Below are 26587 nucleotides of genomic sequence, written 5' to 3' on the forward strand. Positions count from 1 at the left end.
ATTCAGAGAATTCCAATGGGTTTCACAAATGCATTCTACTGATACTCAACTTTTTTCACTCAGGGATGGGAAAAGATCAGCCCACCCAGGACAGGGGTCATCCAGTTTTTTCTGTAAAGGGCCAAATAGTAAATATTTTGTAGGCCAAGAAGCAAATTCAAATATATTATACAAGCACTTAATGAGAGAAAACAAATTTCTATAAGATTTTTGTTGATGATATTTAAAATGTTGTGGACCCTGAAATTTGAATTTTGCATAATTCTCATAGCATAAATATTAACTTCTTTTGATTCTTTTCAAAGGTAAAAACCATTCCTAGCTCATGGGCTGTGAAATAACAGGTGGTGGGGAGTATCTGACTTCAATCCTTGGCCTAAGAAGCTAGCTGGGCTACTCTGTGATAGGAGGAGGGATTGCAGCCCAGAGGAACAGAAGTAGGCAATGTCAGGGAGCTAGATGACTTCTCTCAAGAGCCAGTTTTCAGGGACAGTGTGAAAACAGGTGGGGAGCTTATACAGAGTACAAGCCTCCTTCAAGAAGCTGGAATGACATCTGAGTCGCCCTCTTAAATTTTGGAACTGTCACTCAAGACAGTGAGGATTCTGTTTCCTTCATCCCAAGGCAAGCCCTTTAGGGAAGGAAGTGTGCTGGTTTGAAATGATGTATGCACCCTAGAAAAGCCATGTTTTAATCCTAATCCCATTTTGTAAAGGCAGCCGTTTCTTCTAATCCTTATTCTGTACTATATGCTTGAAACTGTAACTAGGTCATCTCCCTGGAGATGTGATTTAATCAAGTGTGGCTGTTAAACTGGATTAAGTGGAGGTGTGTCTCCACACTATTTTATTAGTTTACTGGAATCCCATAAAAGAGGAAACATTTTGGACAAGAAGGTCAGCAGACGCCTCCATGTTCGCCATGTGCCCTTCCAGCTGAGAGAGAAACATTGAATGTCATTGGCCTTCTTGAACTAAGATATCTTTCCCTGGATGCCTTAAATTGGGCATTTCTATAGACTTGTTTTAATTGGGACATTTTCTCAGCCTTAGAACTGTAAACTAGCAATTTATTCAATTCCCCTTTTTAAAAGCCATTTTGTTTTTGGTATATTACATTCCAGCAGGCAGCAAACTAGAAGAGGAAGTAATCACTGAGAGGAAGCAAAAGAATTATCCCCCTGAGTCATTCAAGCTTTCTACAGATGTAACGGGGCTTCTTGTTTTAGAGATTAGGACTAGAAGGGGATGGTCACAGGTACCTGTGAGCTGTGGCACTAGGGAAACGGAGACTTTTCCTTGTTCTTACAGCCCCTACCTTCTTAGCCTGCCAGGGGTACTCACAAAGTGGAGAAGGAGCTGGAGACAAAAATTACAGAACTTTGAGGCACATCTGCAAGAAAGAAAATATAAAGAGAGGTGGGGGGAAGGTGATATTAAAATGTTAGAGAGTAGAGAGATAATGAAATCAGGGGATCCTTCAGCTGATAAAAGAATGGAGGACCACTATTTAATGTAAAGAACATTCACTAGCCTAGTAATTGGGCCACCAAGGATTTTTGTCTTAATATTATTTATAGACATCATTTTCTTATATTTCCCCATATTTAAAACAAAGAAAATGATACTTTTCTCTTTCTACTTGCAAAAAAACAGTAAATCTCTTTAGAAAATTAATACCTCCTTCACATTTGTTTAGTTTTTTATTTAACTTTTTCAATTTGCCACCCTCTCCTGTCACTCCATAAGGTCTTTTTTTTTCTTCATCTTCCCACAATAAAGGAGGTACAACTGCCTTCTCTGGGGATCTATTTATAACACTTGACTGACTCTGCCTTCCCTACCAAAAGAAAAATGCCTCCAGGGCTGACAGGGCATCTAATACTTCTCTTTAGTCCTGGAGCTGAAGTGAGTAGTTAAATGTTTGCTTAAGGAATGAAGGAATTCCTGGGCATTCTATGGATTGCCTCATTCTCCCAATGCTTTAGGAAAACAATAGAGAGTAAGTGGTAAGGATTGCATCTGAATGCATGCCCATTTTAGGACATTATGCTTGATTGTTTTTTAATCTTAAAACAAAATACATCTGCAAGCTACATTCAGCTTGTGGACCTCCAGTTGAGGACATCTGAAAGATAGTATAGGTACTTTAACTCCCACTGAAGCAGGTTAGATTAGGAAAAACATCTTGCAGACCCTGAGGCGCCTTCAGACTCTTCAGAGGTGCAGGGGGAGGACATCTGGAGAGAACTTCAGGTTCCTGAAACTCCAGGAGGCCGAGCAAAACAGGATACATTGTTCAAACACAATAACCCATTTACAATTCTTAATTTGTAGGTTTTTTCAGCCTATTGCAATAACTTACTTACAAAACTTAATTTGCATGTTTATTAACCAATGGCAAGAATGCACAGCCAATCACAATAGCTTACTTGCAACTCTTAATTTGAATGCTTACTAACCAATCACAATGTTCCAATATCTCAAACCCCACCTCCCTTTGTCTGATCTAATAAAAAAAAAAAAAAAAAAACATGTGTCAAACAACCTGCAAAGTGCATCTCTCTCTTGAACAGGCCCAAGGTGATCCCTTGAGCCTTGAACGTATGCTTTCTTTCAAACAAACTTTTCTCACTTGCTTATAGCTACTTGTCTAATCTTCAAAATCTTTCTTGCAACGAGATGGTGGTCCGGGAACAGTGCTCCAGTGACAAAGGAGCCTCGCAACACCATTTACCAAGTGAAAGACATAAAATTACGGAAATTGCCCAAAGTTAGTTACCGAATCAGGATATGTATCGTGGAGCCCAGTCTCACAGCTTCTCTTCTCAACTGTGTAGCTGTCTCAAGAGAGCTTCACCATTAGAAACAAGCTGTAAGGACAGGCAATTCACCAAACTTTCCTGTGGTGGAGTAGACAGGCTCTCAGGTCATGCTCCTGCCTGCCTGCACTCCACCCTTTGACCACGTGGAGGAGGGACTTAGAGGAATAACAACAAAGCCTTGAGGGAAACGGCTAAAAGTAATATGCAGGGAAAGAAAACTCATGGAAGACTCTGGTAGTTGTTGATATTTCTCAGATTTGAGAGGGCCCAGGATGCAGGCTGGTCTGCATCATTCTCATTAACACCCTTGTCTCTTTCACCATCAGCAGCCCCCATCATCATCTGCAGGCATGGTACCTCACAATTCACTGAGTGTGTCACGTTCACCTTCTCACTCCCTGCTTGCAACAGCCCTCAGTGGACAGTATGATAGGTACTGAAACCACTGGCTTTTCTTTGGGCCTTGAAGTTGGTATTTTTAAAGTATGAGAGTAGAGACTGGGTCAGAAAAGGCACTACTGGATTACCTGAGAGAGAAAGACTCTTCAAAACCAATTTGTTTTTGAGGGACATCTTGCTGAGATCATCTTTTTGGCACTGTTGTTAGTGTTTTGCTACTGACAATGGGGCTCACCAAAATAAAAATAAAGAGCGTCAGTAATGAAGATTACAATCACAAGAGTGCTTTCCAAATGCTCCTTTTAAAAGTAATACAGACAAGTTGTCATATGCAGATGGGGGCTGCTGATGGTGAAAGAGACGAGGGTGTAATATAAAAAATGATAGTAAATAAGGATAAGACTATATTCAACTGTTTAACTCATCAAAAATTCACCTCTCAACTCTATTTCAAGTTACTGAAATAATCATTATTATCTCCACTTTACAGATGAAAGAGCATGTCAGTTAAATAACTCACTAACTCATTGGTGTCAGGAACAAGACAAGGATCCATGTCCCCCAGCTTCTGGACTAGTGTTCCCCTACATTGAGCCACCACAGCTGTAGGACTCCATTGACAATCTGGGAGTGTTGGAAGAGCAATAAACTTTTATTTTCCTCACTCATGTACCCAAAAGGAAATTTTCTTGCCCATTTACAAAATTCAAATTGAAGAAATTGTAAAACAGAAAATATCTTATATTTGATGTCTAATGATTAACAAATAATTTGGCATTAATATTTCATTAAATGTGGATTAACATGGTGTGCTTTGAAAGATTTGTAGAATCTTTGGGGAATATAGAGACTTATGAGTTGTCTATTAATCATGGGCTTTAGTTGATCTGATTTCTGTTGTGATTTTTCTGATGACTCCTTTGGCATAAAAGATATGTATTTTCTTTTACAGTAATAGAAATCAAGGTCTGGCTTAATGGTTCTCCACCTGGGTTGGGCATTGAGTCTACTGAGGAGTATTTTTTAAATGTAGATGCCTAGTTCTGTCCCCAGGACAATTACATCTGAATTTTAGGGAATAGAGCCCAGAATCTCCCCAAGTATTTCTCATATAAAACAAAGGTTGAAAACCACAGACAATAGTTTTACTTTATTCTTCTCATTATCATTTTTATTTTTTTACAGTTCAAAACTTTAACGTGTAGCAAAAGTATACACTCAAAGAAAGATGAGTGTGGGCATTCTCCCAAGGAAGAGAATCCTCCTTTATTATTTTTAATAATATTGCTATGATTGCATCATAATTTTATAAGAATTTCCAGCAACAAAGGTATTATTTTCAGCCTCCTTTTATTACTGTGTTTTCTGATTGGCCTTAGTGATTTTGAGGCAGATGCTGATCCAGCAGAAGAAAAGAGTCAAAGCTTTTCTAGTCCAGTCTTTCTTTCTGTGGTAAAGAAATGGCACTTCTTTGTTAAATACAGTTTTTTTCCCTTAACATTTCAGCATAGATTTTCATTCTCCCTTTGCTGACTGTGGACTGAAATGCAATCTTGACAGATTTAAGGCATATCACCAACTAATAAGCTAAAGGCCACCTTCTCTTCACTCAAAGTTTGACCAAGTTACTATAAATACACGTGTCCCTATGCATGTTCACATTAGTTTTTTAATATTCTTAGCTAATCCTGGTACGGGAAAGTACATGGTCCTGCTTCTCAGAAGTCTGTGCCAGGAGGGGCCGTAACTCAGAATTGGGGATAGAGTGTCAGGAGCGATTTGTTTTTTGGCACTTTCTCAATATGGGCTATGTACTCTTTGCCATTAAAGACAGTCAGTCCCCTAGAAGGAGAAAGTGGGCCTTCTGACCCATTCTGGGGAGCCATCTGAACATAATGAGGGGCTCAGAGAAGAGTCAGATCTATTACAGGGAAAAGTATAGCTTCTAAGGGAATGGAGCTTAGTCTTTGGAAAATAAAATGCCAAACCTCTCTCACATGTAAAGATGGATAACACCTCATGGATCATTCCAGTTAGAATTATGCCCTAACACATGAGTCTGTGTGTATTCTAACCTTGGACCACTTCTCTTTCCATACAACATGGATGACTACATGCACTGCTAAAAAATATGGTCATTGGGGAGATTTTCTCTTGCCCTTGTCTTCTTAAAGTTCACCCCAAGTGACACTACAGTGCTGCTGTCATCACCTTGCACAGAAATAACATGCCAATCTATCCAAAAAGCAAGCTCAGGCTTTTTTTTCTTCTTTAAGCTGGTTGTTTAGAATTGCTCACATAGGCAAGATCACAGCATAGCAAAGTGTGGAATTCAGTTCATCCTTCAGAGCAGCTAGTAAATAGCCAGGAACTGTATGGAGCAACTGTTGAGGGGATATCAGTGACCAGACACATATCGTAAACCAGTCTGGAACAGGTAGAACAGCTAAAATCCCACCCAGAACTGTAAGTTTCCCAAGCCACAGAAGCTGGCACCCTTCCCCCACAAGCAGGGCAGGTCGATTCCCTGAGAGTGAAGGAAACAAACTTTATGTAGTAAAGAAGTTAGCTCAACCAAGCTCCAAATGCAAAATCAATTAGCAAATTCTGACTGTTGATAACAGGTCCCAAGCACAGATAAACCTGGAATAAGCACTAAAAGAATCAAGAGTTTTCAACCTAGCAGAGAGGAGGCAGGGCTGACAGAAAAACAAAACAAAACAAAACAAGAACAAAAAACAGAGGCCTTTTGAGTTAGACAACACAAAATACCAGAAAAGGGCTAGACCCCAAGAAAAGGGGCACATAAAGCCTGGGGACACAGAGAAATACATACCAATTCTAGCTCTTGGTTGGCAAACCTGGGAAGCTGGGGTCCAACTCTGAAAAGGTTGGGTTTTTTTGTTATGTTTGCTTGTTTGTTTTTTACTTCTTAACAGCTGATTAGATAGAACTGCCAGCACTCTCAAGTTTCAGCACTGCCCCAAGCAAGAACAGAATTAAGGTATGTCTGAGAGATGAAGTAAATAGTCAGGTGAATGGGGACAATTTCGTAGTGGGTGTATCTTACCTAAGAAAATGGGGGGCAAGGCTAAGCTCAAGTGGTGCCCTCCTTCGGGGAACTCAGGCCCAAGGGGCTAGAAAACAGAAGCAACCTAAGTCCACCCTTTACTTCAGCCTCTTCCTCACCACACATCTAGCAGGGAGAGGCTCCAAAATTAAAGACACTGTATAACTTTATGCTGGTAGGAAGCTTCAGACAGATAAGTGCACATGCTGGGCAGGATAGAGTCTAGAGGCTTCATAGGAAAGTCTGACAACCTTCCAGGTCTCACTCTCAGGGGAACTTGAAACTGGCTACTCTTTCCTCCTGAAACATAGCCTGTGTGGTCTGAGAAAATCTGACTGGAATGGATCATATCTGAAGAGACCCTCCTCAAAAAAAGGTTCCATATAGGCATGGCAAGAAGCAGAAAAACAAGAACTGAAAAATCCTGTTCAGTTAAACAGAACCTATCTTAGAAGTCCAGAATTAGTTGAACTGAATGCCAAAGAACAGGTCGAGAACAAAGCCATCCAAGAAGAGAACCCCAAAGTAAAAGACTGAAAATAACCCACAGAATAAACTAATTAAGGAAATCAAATGCCTAGATGATAGCAAAAAATAATGAGTCATACTAGGAAAATCAAAGATATGGCCCAGTCAAAGGAACAAATCAACACTGCAAATAAAATACAAGAGTTGAAACAACTAATTCAGGATGTTTGAACAGATATGCAAAATCTCATCAAAAATGAAATCAACAATTTGAGGGAAGATATGACAAAAGAATGAAGAATATAAAGAAGATATTGGGTAAACATAAAGAAGAACTCAAAAGTTTGAAAAAACAAATTGCAGAGCTTAAGATAATGAAAGGCACCATAGAAGAGATGAAAAAAAAAAAAAATGGAGACCTAAAACAGTCGATTTGAAGAGGCAGAAGAAAGGATCAATGGATTAGAAGATAGGGCATCTGAAATACTACACACAAAAAAAATCATAGGGAAAAGAATGGAAAAAATATGAGCAGAGTCTCAGGGAATTGAATGGCCATATGAAGGATATGGACATTCATGTTATGGGTATCCCAGAAGGAGAAGAGAAGGGGAAAGGAGGAGAAAGACTAATGGAGATAATAATCACTGAGAGTTTCATTTCTTTTGAAAGACATAAAATTACAGATCCAAGAAGTACAGCATACCTCAAACAGAATAGATCCACACTGACCTACTCTAAGACATTTACTAATCAGATTGTCAAATGTCAAAGACAAAGAGAGAATTTTGAAAGTAGAAAGAGAAAAGCAATCCATCACATACAAGGGAAGCTTGATAGCGTATGGGTGTCTTTTGCAGCAGAACCATGGAGGTGAGAAGGTAGTGGTATGATATATTTAAGATTCTGAAAGAGAAAAATTGCCAAGCAAGAATTCTATATCCAGCATAAGTGTCCTTCATTAAAATGAAGGGGAGATTAAAATATTTTCAGACAAACAGTCACTGTGAGTATTGGTGACTAAGAGACTGACTCTACAAGAAATACTAAAGAGAGCACTATAGGCAGATAGGAAAAAGAGGCCTGGATATAGACATGAAGACTAAAGGGAAAAAAGAGAAGAAAAAAAGATATGATATATAAAACCCAAAAGACAAAATGGTAGAAGAAAATACTGCTTTTACAGTAATAACATTAAATGTTAATGGATTAAACTACAATCAAAGGACATAGATTGACAGAATGGATTGAAAAACAGGACCCATCTATATACTGTCTACAGGAGACTCATTTTAGACCCAAGGACAAAAACAGATTGAAAATGAAAGGTTGGAAAAAGATAATTCACACAAACAACAGAGAAGAGCAGAGGTAGCTATACTAGTACCTGACAAATTAGACTTCAAATGTAAAATAATTAAAAGAGACAAAGAAGGACACTGTGTGTTAATAAAAGGAATAATTCAACAAGAAGTCATAACAATCATAAATATTTATGCTCCAAGCCAGAGTGCTCCAAAATATGTAAGACAAGCACTGATAACACTGAAGGGAAAAGCAGACACCTTTGCAACAAAAGTTGGAGACTTCAATTCCCTGCTCTCATCAATGGATAGAACATCTAGACAGAGGATCAGTAAAGAAACAGAGATTTTGAATATACAATAAACGAACTAGACTTAAAAGACATTTACAAAACACAGAACATAATGCCCGACAGCAGCAGGATGCACATTTTTCTCGAGTGTTTATGGATAGAGTATTCTCAAGGATAGACCATATATCTGGTAACAAAACAAGTCTCAACAAATTTTAAAGATTGAAATTATACAAAACACTTTCTTGGATCATAAAGGAATGAAGTTGGAAATCAATAACAGGCAGAGGGCCAGAAAATTCATAAATATATGGAGGCTAAACAACTATACTCTTAAATAACCAATGGACCAAGGAAGAAATTACAAAAGAAATCAGTAAATATCTTGAGGCAAATGAAAATGAAAACACAACATATCAAAACTTATGGGATGCACAAAGATGGTGCTGAGAGGGGAATTTATTGCCCTAAATGTGTATGAGCAAAAACCTTTTTTTAAAAAAAAACACAGGAATTTACTGTTCACTTGGAAAAACTAGAAAAGAACAGCAAACCAACCCCAAAGCAAACAAAAGGAAAGATAAAAATGAAGATTAGAGAAGAAATAAATGAAATTGAGAATATGAAAACAATAGAGAAAATCAACAAAATCAGAAGTTTAGTTATTTGAGAAAATCAATAAAATTGATGGACCCTTAGCTAAACTGACAAAGACAGAGTGAGAGAGAGAGAGAGGATGCAGATAAATAAAATCAGAAATGGAAGAGGGGACATAACTACTGGCTCTGAAAATTAAAGGAGGTTATGAGAGGATACTGTGAGTAACTATATGTTAATAAACTAGACAATGTAAATGAAATAGACAACTTCCTAAAAAGACATGAACGACAAACATCGACTTGAGAAGAAATAGACAAACCAATCCCAAGAAAGGAAATTGAATCAGTCATCAAGAAGCTCCCAAAAAAGAGAAGTCCAGGACCAAATGGCTTGAATTCTACCAAGCATTCAAGAAAGAATTAGTACCAATCCTGCTCAAACGCTTCAAAAAAATTGAAGAGGAAGGAAAGCTATCTAATTCATTCTATGAAGCTGACATCACCCTACTATCAAAGCCAGACAAAGATACTACAAGAAAAGAAAACTACATACCAATTTCTTTAATGAATATAGATGCAAAAATCCTCAACAAAATACTTGTAAATTGAATTTAGCAACACATTAAGAGAATTGTATACCATGACCAAGTACAAAGGATAGGCTAAGCCTACTTAAAGTTATACCTAGGAGTCACCTTCAGAGAACCTCTTTTGCCCCTCAGATGAGGCCTCTCTCTCTTAAGCCAAATCTGCAGGTGAACTCACTGCCCTCTACCCTTACATGGGACATGACTCCCAGGGGTATAAATCTCCCTGGCATCATGGGACAGGACTCCTAGGGTGAGCCGGGACTACATCAAGGTATTGAGAAAGGCTTCTTGACCAAAAGGGGGAAGAGAGGAATGAGATAAAATTAAGTTTCAGTGGCTGAGAGATTTCAGCGTTGAGAGGTTATCCTGGAGGTTATTCTTATGCATTACATACACATCTCCTTTTAGTTTATGGTGTATTGGAGTGACTAAAGAAAAGTACCTGAAACTGTTGAACTGTATTCCAGTAGTCTTGATTCTTGAAGATGATTGTATAACTATAAAGCTTTTATAAGGCGTATGGGATGTATGGGTTTTTTTACTTTTATTTCTTTTTCTGGAGTGATGCAAATGTTCTAAAAATGATTATGGTGATGAATACACAACTATGTGATAATACTGTGAGCCATTGATTGTATACTTTGGATGGACTGTATATGTGTGAAGATATCTGAATAAAAATATTATTTAAAGAAAAGGATCACCCATATAGCCACAGGTATTAGTTGTGTGGGAGGGGTGCTGATGCAACAGTGGTGAATATCAAAGGGGTCTCAGCTCTCTGTTATGCTGCCTGCTTGTGCCCGCCATTCCTGCTTGTGCTCAATCCCTGGTGCACTACTTTTAAGTCAGAATTAATTATTGCTGAACCCACTTGAGTTTATGATTAGGTGAATATGATGGGACCTAGCTCATAGTGATCATTTCTGGACTCATAGTTACTTGGTGTCAAGTGGTCAGCAATCTGTTTCTATCAGAGTCAAATACCACACCTGGAATTGTTTTTCAAAGGCCATATAATTCATCTGCTCCAGATTGCATGGCCTTGATTCAGAACCTCAGGGACATTCACTGTGACTCACCTTTTAGGGATTCCCACAAATTCCAGGTGGCATCTTTCCCCACCATTGATGCCCCCAAACCATACGGTCTGCTGGATCATATGGTCCAAGTTGCAGGGATACTTTCATTGCAGCCTGGATCCAGTGCAGAGCATTTGCCTGCTCTGCCCTCACTCAAATCTGTCATGACTTTTATGGTATCCTTCCTAGAAGTGGAATATGCTGTTTCTAGAACCCAAAGAAGCTCACCAGGTATTGTGCTTTCCTTTCTCACAGAAGGTACATGGTGCAATAATCTGCATTTTATTTTGAAAGGGATTTCCCAACACACTCCTAATCGTTAGACTTCATAAAATTGCACAGAAGTGACAGGCTCCTCAATCTGCATAGAGTTTGTTTGTCTTACCAAGGCCACCAGTGTGCTAGCTATCTCTTGCTCATCTGTCCTGATTAACATGATATCATTAATCTAATGGATCAATGTGATATTCTGTCAAATGTCCAGAGAGTTCAACTTTCTTTGGACTTCATTAAGACAGATGGCTGGAGATTTAACATAGCTCTAAGGCAAAACTCTAAATATATATTGTGTTCCATCCCATATAAATGCAAACTGCTTCTGATTCTCTTTCTTAATTGGGATAGAAAAGAATGGCATTCACCAAGTCAATGATTGTATCTGTAAATTGTTCTAGCAGAACAGAACAGGCTTATCTGGAAAAGCCACTGTAAACAGGCCACTTCTTTGAGCTTATGGCAATCTAGAGTCATCCTCCAGGATACATTTAATTCTACAGTGGCCAAACTGGTGAGTTAAGTGGAGACATGAGAGGAATCAACATTCTTGAATCCTTTGAAATACTTAAAGATAACTCCAATCTCTGCCATCCCCCTTGGGATATAAAATTGTTTTTTATTTACTATCTTGGGGGATGGAGGGTATCCATTCTTATTCCTAAACTAAGGACCCAATGTGGAGGTTATAACAATATGTCAATTCCAAAGGAATCAAAGAATATGGCAACTAAGTATGTCTGTGGACTCAGTAGACTCAAGTAAGCAGAACTTTAGCTAGGATTCCAGTTATTATCTGGTTTTCACATGCCCTCCAGGAGGACCAAGATTATACTTTAGATTTCTGGGTAGCAATGTCAACTCAGTAGAATGTCTGGATAGCTCCCTTTACAAATATACATTTACCCAAATAAATAGCTATAGATCCTTTGGGGGGTAGGGCTAGAGAAATACTTACTGTCTTCATTTGTCATGATGTTGGAGGGTCCTGCCTCCTAGAAACCCAGTCAACCCACCAGTGTATTCTAGGTTTGAAAACTGTTTCATATCTAGGCACTGTGCAAGGGATTGCAACTTTTTATTGGGATGACCATCCCCACCTTATGGACTTAATCTCCTAGTCATTCATTCATCCTTTCTTTCTTCTGCTGGCACAAGCTGAGAAGCACCCTTGTCAGCTTCCCATTTATTTTTCTCCTAGGGACCCCATGCTCTATTAACTGTATCCATTCCTCTCTGTGGATCGGTCCCCCTTGGTGCCACTCTGACTTTGCCAGTGATATCAATAATTACGACCTCCTGTTTTTGGCAATTAAATGCTGCCTCCTGGCCTTTATTTTTTCAGGGTCCTATTATCCCTGATGCTCTCAGCAAGCCAATGTTTATAACAGCCTCTCCTAACTTTAGCCCCTGGCCCATCTAGAACAGCCACTATTTAACTGTCACTAGCACATTCATTATGGCTTTTGGGCATTCCTATAAACATAATCACTTAGTGGTCTCCTGACCATAAGTAGCATATCCACAGCAGTTTGCCCATTTCCATAAGCATTTAAACTCATTTCTCTAGTAGCTACTATACAGTCATGGCCTTCAACGTCTTTCAGTGTATGTCATCATTTATTCTGTGCTTCTAGGAGCCATCCTAGTAGCAAGTTCACACTATCTCCTGGGGTCCTGGCCAGGTTGTTAAATTTTCTATCTCAGGAGATAACTCAAATTTCATAAACCCTTCCCTACCCATGTATTTGTTTCCACTTTTTTGATCAAACACCCTCAGAGTCCATTTATATGTGTGATCCTGTGGCTCTTGCCTATATATTCTGTCCAGTTCTTTTGGTTCCTTCGAGGTATAGTCTCTTTCCATCCTCAACAGGTTTAGTAACCCCTCAGCTGACTCAAACCTAAATATAGGCTGAAAGGCCAGGAAGGGAGGTCCAAGTAAGTTTTTTTCCCTTGCATGGGAATAGCCTAATATTGTCCTCCACTGATAGGTGGATGTTGCCTGTTACTAGGGTTGGGCCAAGTCTGCAGGTTCAGAAGGTTCAGGGGAATCTGGAGAGACAAAATCCTTGGGTATATCCACCCAAATGATCCCATGCAATGTGCCAGGGTCTGAGGTTTTTCTGTCCAGTTGGTTTCTTAACCATTGGTTTCTCCATTCTTCCTTTACAGAACACAACTTTATTTGCATGAGAACCAAAGGGGTCCTCTGGCTTTCCCACTGGCTTTTAATTTACTATTAACTTTCTCAACTATTTTTCATCTCATGCAGAGCCTCAATGTTGCTTAGTGATATACACCCAACGCCACCATCCTTTCCTCCACACATCTCAAAAGTAGGATGTAAATCACAGATGCTAGTGCACTCCCTCCCATGGATAAACTCCTAATTCATGCCAGTTAAAGTCTGAATTTTATTGACTCACCACCTTGTGCCAGAGATTATCTGTGATTCTCTTACTACTAGTGAGTTGGGCAGTGGGTGGTCTAACTGTAAAACTCATCTTCCCACCTAATTTTTTGGTATTCATATCTACAGAAAAAGAAGTCGAGAGAAAGTTTAGGCTCCACGTATTTTTTAGGAATTTGCGTCTGTGAAAAGATAGGCAGTGGAAGTAGGATGGGGTAGAGGAAGAACTGAAAGCACAATGCAGACTTGACAAAGCCAACCTAGTGGGGAGCTCTGGGATGACTCTTGTCCACTGTGGTTATCCTGTGGTGGGCTGAAAGGATGGGCCTTTATAACCCCCTCACTCAGTCTCCAGGTGGGGGCGTTCTGAGAAGGCAGTGACTCAGTAAGGCAAACACGGAAGGAATTGATAGAGACTATCCTGCAGCTGGGCAACAAGTTCCTCCACTGGGGATCTGAGAGGCGCACTTCCTGATCTACCTCACCTCCACATTATAAAATAAGGATGGTAAAATCAGGCCCATTTACTTCATGAGGTTGTAAGAAAGATCACATAGGATAAAGCAGATGAAATTGTTACACAATGCCAGTATTATTATTTCAGAAGTACTGTTACTTTGGATGTTGTTTACAAATAGATTGGCCAACACCTAAGATGTCATATAAGATCTACAAAGGCTCCATGCACTACGGTGACTTTCCAGAAATCTACAACCTCCAGACAGGTCCCTGGACCAGATAAGTCCTAAGATGCAGAGGGGCCAGCCTCTCCAGAACATCAACTACTCCCATCCCCTTATCCCATATTATTGACACCACCTTCCAGCATGAAAAAGTTCGAATGGCCATAGCCCAAATAACTGTAAAGAGGGGGAAAAAGATCAAAGGTGAGGGTGGAGTCATACAGAGAAGGTAGGATTTAAAAGATGAGTATGACTGCTGAATCATTATATTGATATTTCTTTTAGTCTCCAGTATCTTAGAGCTGCTAGAAGTAAAAACCTAAAGCTGTGGAATTGTAACCCATACCAAATAACTAATTGTTGCAATGTGCTTTGAAATTTACTGCTTTTTAGTATATTTGTTATTGTTCACAAAAAAGAAAAAAAATCTAGCCTCCATAGTTTTGGAGTAGCTAGAAGGAAAAATCTGAATTAGTGGAATGGTAACCCATAACAAACTCTGAAATCTGTTCTGAATCTACTTATTGAAGTGTGCTTTGAAAATCATTACTTTTTCCCCCCTTTTCTTTGTATGTATGTTATATATTTAACAATAAAAAATGGTTTTTTTAAAGGAACATATTGCGTCAAGGACTTAAATTTTTAAATTTTATTTGTAAGAGGACATGACCTTAAATGAAATAAAAAAGTAAGTTTTAACACTGTCCTAGGGTTAATAGGTGATGATTTTCTGTAACATCTGCCTGGCCTGCCTGAAGGGAATGCATATAGGAAAGTTTGCTTTGTGTTTTGGGGTGTCTTTTGTTGCTGTTGGAGATGGGAAGGGAAAGTTGATATTTAGCATTTGTCCAGGGACAAATAGAGTTAAAAATACTAAGTTGAGCACCACTCTTGTCTTAAGTAAGTGGGTCACTCTCAGACTCTGGAAAAGTGCTATTTTCAGGACACCTTGAATTATCTTCATGGATATCTATTAAAGAAATGAGTTTGCTTGCAGATTGAAAAAGAATGTGCAGGAGGGTTCATATCACCAGCTTTGCGTATCTGATAGGGGTTATGGGGAGTGGGTGAAAGATACTTTAAAATAACCATATCTGAGCTTTTTTTCAAAAAGATAAATTAAGTTCTTTGAGCATATTTATCAACTGCATTTTATAGTTCTATTGAATACCCTACATCCAAATTATCAGAAGTCTAAGTGCCCTTTCCCTATAGTCACTAGTTATGCTGGAAGCCTTATCAGCATTCCCTACATGCACGTAGAGATATTCAGTCAGATGATAATTCCCAACTGAACATGGCAAGGTTGGAATCCCAGTCCTGGTCTCCTGACTCATAGGCTCACATCCAGGGCTGTAATCCATCTAGCCTCTGACAACACCCAACTCTGCTCTTCAAGTTCTCAGCTTATGGAGGGTTTCCCCTTCGTCAGGAAGAGTGGCAGAGGGAGGTTTTGGAATCTAGATTCTGTTGAGTGATGGTTGGCCAGGGCTCGTCTCTGGCCTCTGAACATATTTTGGCCTGGCCTGCCTCTTGTTCTTCCTCCAAATTAGGTTGAACTGACAGTCTTGCTTGAAGATGGCATCTGCTGCTGGGTTCCTTAGATGCTTTCTCTAAGGTAGGGGCTTAGAGTACCCTGGCCCAGGACTCTTGATCCGTATATGAGACAGAGTCAAACCATCCCATGGTTTCCAGATGTCAAGGTATGCAATCAGATGATCAGATGTCACAGAAAACAAAGAAAAGGGCACTGCAGTTGGGCAAATACCTGGGCAGCTTCAGATGGGTCAGAGCCTTATGCTTGGGTCCCAATTTTCTGCGCTGGCTTTAATGGAGTGCTTTCAGCAAACCTGGCAGTGACGCACAGATATTTCTAAGAATGGAGCTTCTGTATCAGGAAACATTTGCCAGAGATACGGCAAAAGATAATTTCATTCCTTCCATTTCCCCTCCCTCCTTCCCTCCCTTCCTTCCTTCCTTCCTTCCATCCTTCCTTACTTCCTTCCTTTTCCCCAATAACGAGTGATGAAATTTCAGAAGTCTAGTGGCTTGAAGCCAGCATCCTTATCTGGTTGCTTACATCACCTTGATGTGTGAGCAGTTAGCTAAATTGTCCAGAAATGCTAAACACCAGTCACAGGTCCCCATCCCGAGACTTCCACAGAAGTTAGCTTTACTCTATGACCCAGACGGCTCCTCTTTTTCCTCAGAGTCAGTCACCTCATATTCTCACAAAATCAGACCACATTTCTCCCCACTCACGTGGCTTCAGCAGCAGCATTTTAACAGGAGCCAGCACATGACAGCCCTTGACGAGAGAGAGCCTTGTTTGATTGTCCCTCATTGCCAGTATTAACTACTGGCTTCCCTTCTAGAATCAAAATTATCTCAGTCTGAGGCTGCAGCTTTAACAGTTGGGCCCCCTGGTTGTTTTCTCAGTTATGGGTGAACCTCAAACAGTTGAGAATTGGGGCTTTGTTCCAATAACCTCTCCAGTAACTTGGATGCTTCTCTTAACCTCCTGAGTCTGCAGAAGAAGGCTGGCAGAGGTTCAAGAACAGGCTGTCTCATGAGATTTCCTGTACTTCCTGCTGCTGCTGCTGCCACTGCTACTGCCCAGGCCGGGCGTCCCCCGGCAAAGCATTTCTCATGATAGGTCAGCATTTCTGCTGCCAGTTATGGCAGAGGCCAGATGTGCAGACGAGCATGAAAAGGCAAACTTATGAAAAACAAATATGCCCTCTACTTATTTTAGAGGGAAGGGGAGGAGGAGATGGCAGGAAAGGAGGGTAACTTAAAAATGTAATGGTTTGGGGCAGATGCATGTAAGCGTACAAAGAAGACTCACAGTGGGTTTGAAGCAGCCGATGCCGTTGTGTAATTAGCCGCATGGGTGTGCAGCTCTCTCAATCGACCATTTAAATGACAGTGCTACACTGTCAGGAACTAATGACCAAATTCTTTCCTAGTCTTTAACTGAGTCTACCTCCTTACACAATCCTTCCTTCATGAAGTCATTGAACTGATTAGTGAGCATGTGTGTTTTATGGTCAAAAATGAATGACCTAGTCCAAGGCAGCAGATGACAGGATTGCTGGCACCACAGAGCCAAACCACCTTGGACGGGTGAGATGCTTGTCATCTTCAGTGGTGTCTTCCAATGCCCAGAGAAGTGCTTGGCATGTAATTGGCACTCAATAATATTTATGGAGTAAATGAAGGAGGCAATTTTGTCTGAGATTAATTCTGGATTTAGAGAAAGGTGATTATTTTAAATCAAAATGGATATGTTACTTTAGTGTCACAAGAATAACCTCAGGCCTTTCCCTTCATCTGCTATCCTAGAGGGAACCCAATGGAGAATCTCCCATGCCCTACCCCCTACTCCAAGCGTCTACCCTTTTATAAGAAATTGATTTGGGCAGTTAAGTAGGGGGTGGTCACCACTGCATCACAAAGTCCCTAGCCTTTGTTATCTTCTCCTCCAAGAGTGAAGTGCTGGTTGAAATCAGGGCTGGGGAAGACCAGGGGGTTATGGTCAGCCTGGGGTGGCTTCTCAAAACCTAGAATGAGCCCCGTGACAAGATTCTATGGAAACTACAACAGTTCTGAGATGTCCACAGCAGTCCCAGATTAGTTTTAGGGGAAATTCCAGAGCTTTCCAGGCCTATTTAACACTAAGAGTTCATGGAATTAACCAGCATTACCCTGGAATTCTGAGTTTGGTATGTGGCCTCTTGGATATCTGGGTGCAGGGGTACATTTCCCACTTTTATCTTGATATGGCCCCAGATATAAATTCCTGGTGGCATCCCTCCCTCCCATCCCTCTTCCTTCCCAGAGAAGAGGCTGCTGAATTACCATGGAATAATTTAGAACACCTTTTAGTTCCATAAGTATCTACTGAATACCTATTTTGATCAAAGCCTCCTTTAAGGAGTATGAGGAACAGGAAGCTTTATGCCTCTCATAATGGAGACTAACGATAAAAAAAAAAAAGGCTTAGCCAAAAATAATTAGTGGAAAGCAAAACGTAAATTGCCACTAGAGGCAGAAGTAAAGTGGTGTGGAGGTTTGGGGAGCAGATAATTGCCTGTATTTGAGGGTGGGGGCTGGGGGGTGGAATTAGAAAATACGTCCCTAATCCTGTGGATAATTTTAAATAGAGTTAGAAAGAAGGTTTTTCTGGGAAAAAATACATGATGACTAACTGTATAGCGTTGAGCAATTTAGCTATCTTTCGAAACTAGAAAGAAGACAGTTTTTCTAAAGTATATGAACACACGTAGGAGAGTGGTGATGGATTAGACTAGAAAAATAATCTGTAATCACAGTGGGAAGAACTTTGAATGCCAGGTAGAGGAGTCCCAAGCTGAAGGAATGTGACCGTAATCAGAACATACAGGGAGCCACAGAAAGTTTTTAAGTAACGGGTTCCTTTAAGAAGAAGTTGAAGGAGCGCCACCCACCACCTCGCCGCGCCCTACACCAGCTCCCGGGGCGCGTGGCCGGGCTGCGAAGGGCGCCCGGGGCTTTCGAGGCCCCGCGCGGAGCCGCCCACCGGGCTTAGGCTGGGTGCGGGGACAGGGGCCGCCCTCCCAGACTACTTCCTCTGGTGCGAGGAGCTGCCGGCGGTATCGGGGATCCGGGATCCGGGATCCGGGATCGGGAGAGAGCAGCGGCGGTGGGCGGTCGGCGCCCGGAAGGGGGCGGGAAGCGGGGAGAGAGGCGGCGGGAAGCGGGGAGAGAGGCGGCGGGCCCCGGGAGCAGGAGGCCCGGGAGGGCGGGCGTTCACTGAGATGCTGGGCCGGTGGGTCCAGCAGCTGAACGAATGCAAACAGCTTAATAAGAACCAAATGCGGACCCTTAGCGAAAAGGCTAAGGAAATTTTAACCAAAGACTCAAAGGCGCCAGAGGCTCCTTGGCCCGTTATCCTCTGTGCCATGGTCAAACACAGATGTGTATGGTCAATTCCATGATCTTGGGGGACTTTTTAGAATTGATGGGAAGGAAATCATCAGACTATTCAAGGGCGACTCTGCGGACAAAATTATTATTCCGTGGACAACGTGACTCTTTTTGTGGCCATAAAGGTGCGTTATCCAGAACGCATTACAGTATTGGGAGGAAATCATGAAAGCTGACAAATGACCAAGTATATGGCTTTTATGATGAATGGCTACGAAAATCTGGAAATGCCCATGCTGGGAATTTTTTTGCAGATCCATTTGATGATCTTGCACTTACAGCTTTAGTAGATGGACAGATTCTCTGCCTCCATGGTGGCCTCTCTCCATCCATACAGACACCGGATCATATGAAAGCCCTGGATGCCTTATAAGAAGTTCCGCATGAGGGCCCCATGTGTGATTTGCTGCAGTCAGATCCAGGTAATGGTGGTGGGTGGGCGTTTCTCCATGTGGTTCTGGCTGTGCATCTGGATAAGACATTCCTGAAACTTTGAACCATTCCCATGGCTGCATGCTGGTTTCTCCCTCACCAACTCGTAATGATACAGTTGGTGCTATGATGGGAATGAGGTTACTATCTCCCGTGCACCCAATTATTGTTACCGTTGTGGGAACCAGGCTGCTATCATGGAGTTAGATGACACTTGAAAATATTCCTTCCTTCAGTCTGACCCAGTACCTTGCTGTGGATAGCCTCATGTTACCTAGTACACCCCAGACTACTTCCTGTCAATTGTTCCTCAGAAAACCCGCCTTTGTATGTAGACGTATACCTGGCTTTAAAGTATACACATACATACATACATACATATATATATATATTTTTTTTTTAACTTTTTTTTTTTACCTGGGCAGGCACTGGGAATTGAACCCAGGTCTCCAGCAAGGCAGGTGAGAATTCTGCCACTGAGCCACTGTGGCCCACCCTAAAACATTTATATATTTTTAAACTAACAAAAAAGCAACAGTAATCTAATGTGTTTCTGTAGCTTGGCATTAAACAACATTTATGGAACAAAATACGCCATACTAGTCATGAGCATTTATCACAATTTGAGACAGAACTTCTGTATAACACTATGTTCTGGTAAGTCAGTCTTAATGGTTTGTCTGCATTTTTCTCTGGGCTATTCAAACAAAAATGATAACTAATGCCTTTCTCTCCTTTTTCACTTACTCGAAAATTTATTTGTAGTGTTTAAGTGGCATGGATTAATCAAGTTCAAATTTTATTTTTAAGGAAAATTCACACAAGCTAACTTCTCCTTACTCCATTATTACCTATATTGCAATTTTTTTTTTTTCATGGGCAGGCACCGGGAATCGAACCCGGGCCTCTGGCATGGCAGGCAAGAACTCTGCCTGCTGAGCCACCATGGCCCACCCTACCTTTATTTTATTGAAATGTGTAATTAACTGAAGAAAGGGTTCTTCTTGGGAATATGTCGCCATAATATTTGAAGAGATTTCTGTTCATTTAAACTAATTTACTGTTTTACATTGATCTGAATATTTCTGTTTATTTGTCGTGACAGTGCTTGCATCCTATTTGGTGTACTGAGCAAATAAACTTTTTATTTTAAACAAACAAACAAAAAGGAAGTTGACTTGGAGGGAGTTGAGGCTGGGTGGTGAAAAGCTTTAAGCAGCTATTGCAGTAGGCTTACAGAGCATTGGGGAAGGCATGCACTAAGATGGTGTCTGTGGGTGTGGAAAGGAATGTCCAGATCCAAGAGGGAGAACGAGGTGATAATATATGGGGTAAAGGGAGAGTGGGCAGCAAGGATGACTGAAGAACTGAGACTGGTACCTAGAGAATGGTGGGAAGCATAGACACAGGCCAAGAGAAGATCAAGAAGAGGATCTGCTCCTCCAGTCAGCCCCAAACCAGCTGCCATCTCGAGGCCAGCTCTTGGTGAGACTCAGACTCCTGGGACAGTGCGTGCCCTCTCTACATAAGAGCCTGAATTTTGGACTCCCCTTTTGACTGCAGTGCTTCAACGAATTTGATCCAACTGACCACTTTGATCATACTGTCTGGTTCCTTAACTTCCCCAGACTTTAAGAAGGGCCACTGAAAGCAGTATGTTTTCTAATTCATTTGCCAAATGTTTCTAATAGTGTTGGCTCTTTGCTTCAAGTGGTGAACATAACCTCTATATACCAGTACTACACAGACTGAACCACTCTTGGTATCTATACACTTGAACCAGGAATTGTCTTTTTCACACGGGGTGGGGCAGGGGGGTGGTAAATTTGCCTCAAAGATTACACAACTTGAGGGTCTTAGAAATCCAGTAAATGAATAACAAGTTCCCAGACGTGCTGATATCTATCACAATCCTGGGATTACTCTGGTCTACTTCAATTATTTTTTAAACCTATTTTGGTTTTTCCCCTAAGGGAAATTCATAAAACCGTATATGCCTATGTTTTTCAATTAAGAACATAAAAATGTATTCATCCTTGATGGGCATTCCAGAAAGGCAACTACTTTCTGAACTGTAGCACAACTTAGTAAACTAATGTGTTGAGAGAAAAGAACCCAGTTAAGCCCAGGACCAGTTGTTCAAACAGAGTACAAAGGAAATTTTTAGCCCCAAGTTTTTTGAATAATGAAACATTCTGAATGATGAAATTCTCCTCCAGACAAGAAGAAATTAAACTTAAATATAGCCAAGTGTCCCTCATCTTTCTATTTCCTCTATTTAGGGGCTTCCATTGATAAGTAACTCCTGCTGAGACTTTAACTTGTGCCTTACGGACATTGTAATGGATCAATTTTTCCATTAGTCCAATAGGTTTGCAAACGGTTACATGACCTGGGATGCACATCAGAATCACCTGGGCGCTTTCTCAAAATATATATGCCTGGACCATTCCACAAACCTGATGACATGGAATTCCTACAGGTAGCCTGAGGCATGCACATTTTGAAATATATCTAGGTAATTCTGAAATTAGCTCCAGGTTAAGAGATCTAGAATTAATTTTCTTCAGAGTTGAATCTAAAAAATAAAAATGGTGCTCATAGATATTGCAGAGCTAGCAGTCAAAAGACTGGCTCAACTTTTCTTGTTACTTGTGACCTTTCTGTGCAACTGTTTCTCCACCTGCAAAATTTAGAAAATGTCAACAAACCAATCAACAAGAGCTCAATAAATGCTCAAAACATGCTTAGAATGAAATTGTTGTCTGGTTGACAAATGTATTCTCTCTTCTGCTTTAAAACCTTGCATTCCTCTGAAAAGAAAGAGTCTATAATTCTTAGTCTGGCATAATTTAGCTCTAGTCTACCTTTTCAGCTGGATCCCACTTACAAGCCCCTTAGACATAGTGAACTGTACACTTGTAATTTCTTGAGGCCAAATTAAAGTTCAGAGTTAAGGGACCACTGGTCCCATGGTCAGAAACTGATTCAGTGAAATTGATTGAGCACATGCTCTGTGCCTGGTACTGTTCTACAGCTAGAAGTACAGTACTGAGTAAAGCAAAATTTCTGCTCAGTTTGGGGAGAGGGAACAAAAAGCAAATATAAAAAAATACATAATAGGTAATGGTAGATATTATTAAAAAATAAAGCAGGGCGGGCCATGGTGACTCAACAGGCAGAATTCTCATCTGCCATGCCAGAGACTTGGGTTTGATTCCCAGTACCTGCCCATGCAAAAAAAAAATTGAGGAAGAACGTAAAAAAGTAATAATAATAAAGCAAAACAAGCTCGTTGGAGAAATGGCTGATTCTAGACGTATGGCAAGGAATATATGAGATAAACTTGTAGCATTTTATAGTACCAGAAAATAAAGAAATGCTCAAAGAAACACACACACACACGTTCCCACATGCACACACACATTGATGGGAGTGTGTCAAAGTGATACAGGAGCAAACCAAAAGAGCTTGGTGGCCAACCTGAACAACAATTTGGGGTCAGAATAAAGTAATATCAAATTATAGCACAACGTATAAAATAAATACCCATGAGGCCACACTGATAAAATCAATGATCAAATAAATAAGTAAATGGGGGAGAAGAGACAAATTTCCCATGCACAGAATTCGAAATAAAATCTATAGATATTTCACCTGGAAGGAACATAACTACCCTCTCCTTAAGGGTGGACTCAACAAAGGTACTCCCTTCCAAGGAGTACCATATGAAAAGGAGGAAAAGAAAACAACTTGAATAACTTAACTTAGAGAAACCTGACAAACACTTACTTCGTTGTGATGGTTTGAAGCTGTATATACTCCAGAAAAGTATGTTCTTAAATTAATTCACTCTGTGGGTATAGACATTGTGGGCATCCAATCTAAGGCATCCAGGGAAAGATACCTTGGTTCAAGAAGGCTGGTGAAATTCAGGGTTTCTCTATCAAGTGGAAGGGCACATGACAAACACAGTCAGGGTTTCTCTCTTATCTGGAAGGGCACATGGTGAACATGGCATCATCTGCTAGCTTTTGCTCCTGGCTTCCTGTTTCATGAAGCTCTCCAGGAGGTATTTTCCTTCTTTATTTCCAAAGATCGCTGGCTCATGAACTCTCTCTCTTGTGACTATGTTGCTCTGCTCTGTTCTCTCCAAATCTCCTTCTTTCTCCAAAATGCTTCCTCTTTTTATAGGATTCCAATAAACTAATCAAGACCCACCCAAGTGGGTGGAGACACATCTCTACCTAATCCAGTTTAACAACAACTCTTGATCACTCAAGATTACATCAAGATCACATCAAGATGACATGAAGATCACATCAAAATGTGACTCCCTAAGTCACATCTCCAATGATGATCTAATTACAGTTTAAAATTTACAGTACTGAATAGGGATTAGAAGAAGTGGTTGCCTTTACAAAATGGGATTAGGATTAAAACATGGCTTTTCTAGAGTACATACATCCTTTCAAACCAGCACACTGCCTGTCTATTGCTGCAAGGATATTTCATGGCTGGTATAGTAAATCATCTCTCAGCATCTGTGCTGATTGCATCTACAATCAACTAAGGCTTGTCTCCCACATGACATTTTCCAGTCAATTGAAGGCTTTTCAGGAAGAAAAGAGACTCTTTCATTGCTTCTTCAGCCAGCGAACCTCTCCTATGGAGTTCGTCCAGACCTTTCATCAGAGCCGCCAGCTTCACAGCCTGCGCTACTGAATTTTGAACTCTTCCATTCCCACGGTTGTGTGAGATACCTTTATAAAACTCCTATTTACACTTCTCTCCTGTTGGTTCTGTTTCTCTGGTGAACCCTGGCTAACACAGGGTGTAAGGGAAGGAGCCACAAGGTCTTCAAGAATTTGGCCTGAAGAACGAAGTGAATTGTGGAGCTGTTTTACTGATATAAGGAACTCTAATAAGAGAGGAGGGTTTTATAGTTGCTGTCATTTGTTTGTTTGCTTGGTTTTTTGAGGGGCTAGAATGAAGAGATGTTTGGAGAGGGCAGCTCAAGTGAAACAGAAGTTCTCAAAAATTCAATTCTGACAGTATAATTAGAAACAATTCCAATTATGGGAGAAAAAGAGCATGCATCTGTAGAAACTTACATGCCTACAGGGTTTGCTATTTAATGATCTCAGATTATTTCTTTTAAGTAAAAAATATTTAAAATATACCCACATTTTGTACCAAGGTCAATTTTCTGGTTTTGGTATTGTTAAATAAGATATAATCAGCAGGGGATCTAAGTAAAGGGTACTTGGGGCCACTCTACTATCTTTGCAACTTACGTGAATCTAATTATTTCAAGATAAAATTTTAAAGACAAAATAACACATTCAGTGCTTTGAAAATGATTTCTTTTTTCTTCTTTGCTTTGTATATATGTTATATTATACAATTTTTAAAGTTGAAAAAATAACTCATTCAGGAGAAGGAAATGACAGCAGGTATTATTTGAAGTTTTTGTTGACTTTAAGGTAGTGTGAATCAGTACTTTGATGCAATCAACAAATTAATGCTGATGTGGGTAGGTTTAATGGAAGTATAATATTCCAAAGAAGTGCTGTAGAAGTACCATTTTATTTTGAACAGGTCAGCCCATATATGAAGAGATAAATTCAGTTCTGGGTGTCACACTTTCATACTGACAAGCATACTGAATCACAACTAGACAAGACATCCTGAATTTGGCAGGTCTAGAAGCCCTGTCACGTAAGAAGTAGCTGAAGGAGGTGGAGATGGTTAGCCAAAAACACCGAGGACTCCCAAGAGATGTAATAGCTGTCTTCAAATACTTGACAGACTGTCATTTGGGAAACGAGAAGATGAGTCTTTGACATCCATTTAGCTGCAGTAAACTCACACTTTCTTTTCACAAAATGCCAGAAGTATTTTTAAAGAACATATAGAAAGAAAAAAAAAAAAACATTTTAGCTGCGATGAATGTCCAATGTTTAAAATAACTAAGCAGAATAAATCCAGAACATCAAACTGTTCTCCAAACTGAATCTTATTTTTTTCTTTCAGATTTTATAGGCTTATTAAAGCAGAAACAAAAACATTTCCAACCCTGCCTGGTGGTGTGGATGAGGGAAGAGAACAAGCTGAGAAGGTGCCCACCACCTTTCTGGAAAGAGCCCCGTCCTTCCCCCTGGACCTTGTCAAGGACAGGGAGGTCAGAGGCTGGTCCTCACCCTTCCTGCACTGCCTTCTCCTCAAGTAGCTCACATTACTGCTAAGAGAAAATTGAATCTTAATCGTTATGTCATTTGGTTTGAAACTGAGTTGCTAACTTCAAGAAGGCTCTGTTTTATTACCACTACCTTCAATCATCTCTTCCTGCTACTGTCTCAAGAGCTATTATATAAGATTGTGACTTGCACTTAAGTTTAAGATGTCTGTCTGCCTTTCAGATGGGACCGAGAAGAAATTTTCATTAAGTATTTGCCTTGTCTGGCAAGAAGAGGAGACGTCATCTTTCCTATTTTTCCATTTGATCTATGGATGGAAAGAAAAATGGATTTAATGCTCCTACCTCTTAATATGAATTTACTTTATACATTGCAATGAATGTTAGACAAAAATGTAAAAAGAGAAATTTTTCAGCACTTTGCTATAATAAAAGGCTATTAAAAGTATGACAATAAAGCCCAGTGAAAAGAGGCTTGAAGTGGTTGATTTTCATTTTCTGATTATAATGGAGACCTTCATTGAGCACTCTCATCATGTGTGCCTATTCAGTCACTGATCCATTTATCTATGATCCAGCAAAGTACATGAGACAAATATACTGCTATGGCCAAAAAAAAGCAAGTAAAATGCTGAACATTATCATGAACCAGAAACAAAGCAGAGAACGTTATTTATCCTTCAAACAAAACCAAATTTTTGCTACACCTGGAATGGAGAGTGAGTGTGATTCCAGATGCTGGCTCTCTGGAAAGACATTCATGAGGAAGATAGCTGGAGAAAGGAATGAAACCAGGAAGGGACACGGCACACTTAGCATGTGCCAGGCGCTAACTAAGGGGTCTTCCTATGCCTTATATCACATAATCCTTGCAGCCACCTATGAGATGTAATAGTACTATTGTTATCCTCATCGTACAGATGAGGCTTAGAGAAAATATGTAATTCACCCAAGGATGTCTGTTATGGATTAAATTTTGTCCTCCAAAAA

At 40.3% G+C, this 26587-nt stretch overlaps 1 long non-coding RNA gene across 1 annotated transcript; it reads left to right on the top strand.

The window, feature by feature from the left end:
• Positions 1 to 18509: 18509 nt before the first annotated feature.
• LOC143678889 (uncharacterized) lies at positions 18510 to 26064 on the top strand. The gene is made up of 3 exons (XR_013173463.1): positions 18510 to 18613; positions 19221 to 19388; positions 25435 to 26064. It is a non-coding gene; the product is annotated as an uncharacterized LOC143678889 (long non-coding RNA).
• The last annotated feature ends 523 nt before the right edge of the window (positions 26065 to 26587 follow it).

Source organism: Tamandua tetradactyla, chromosome 4 (assembly GCF_023851605.1).
Source record: "Tamandua tetradactyla isolate mTamTet1 chromosome 4, mTamTet1.pri, whole genome shotgun sequence".
In the NCBI taxonomy this organism is placed as follows: domain Eukaryota; kingdom Metazoa; phylum Chordata; class Mammalia; order Pilosa; family Myrmecophagidae; genus Tamandua; species Tamandua tetradactyla.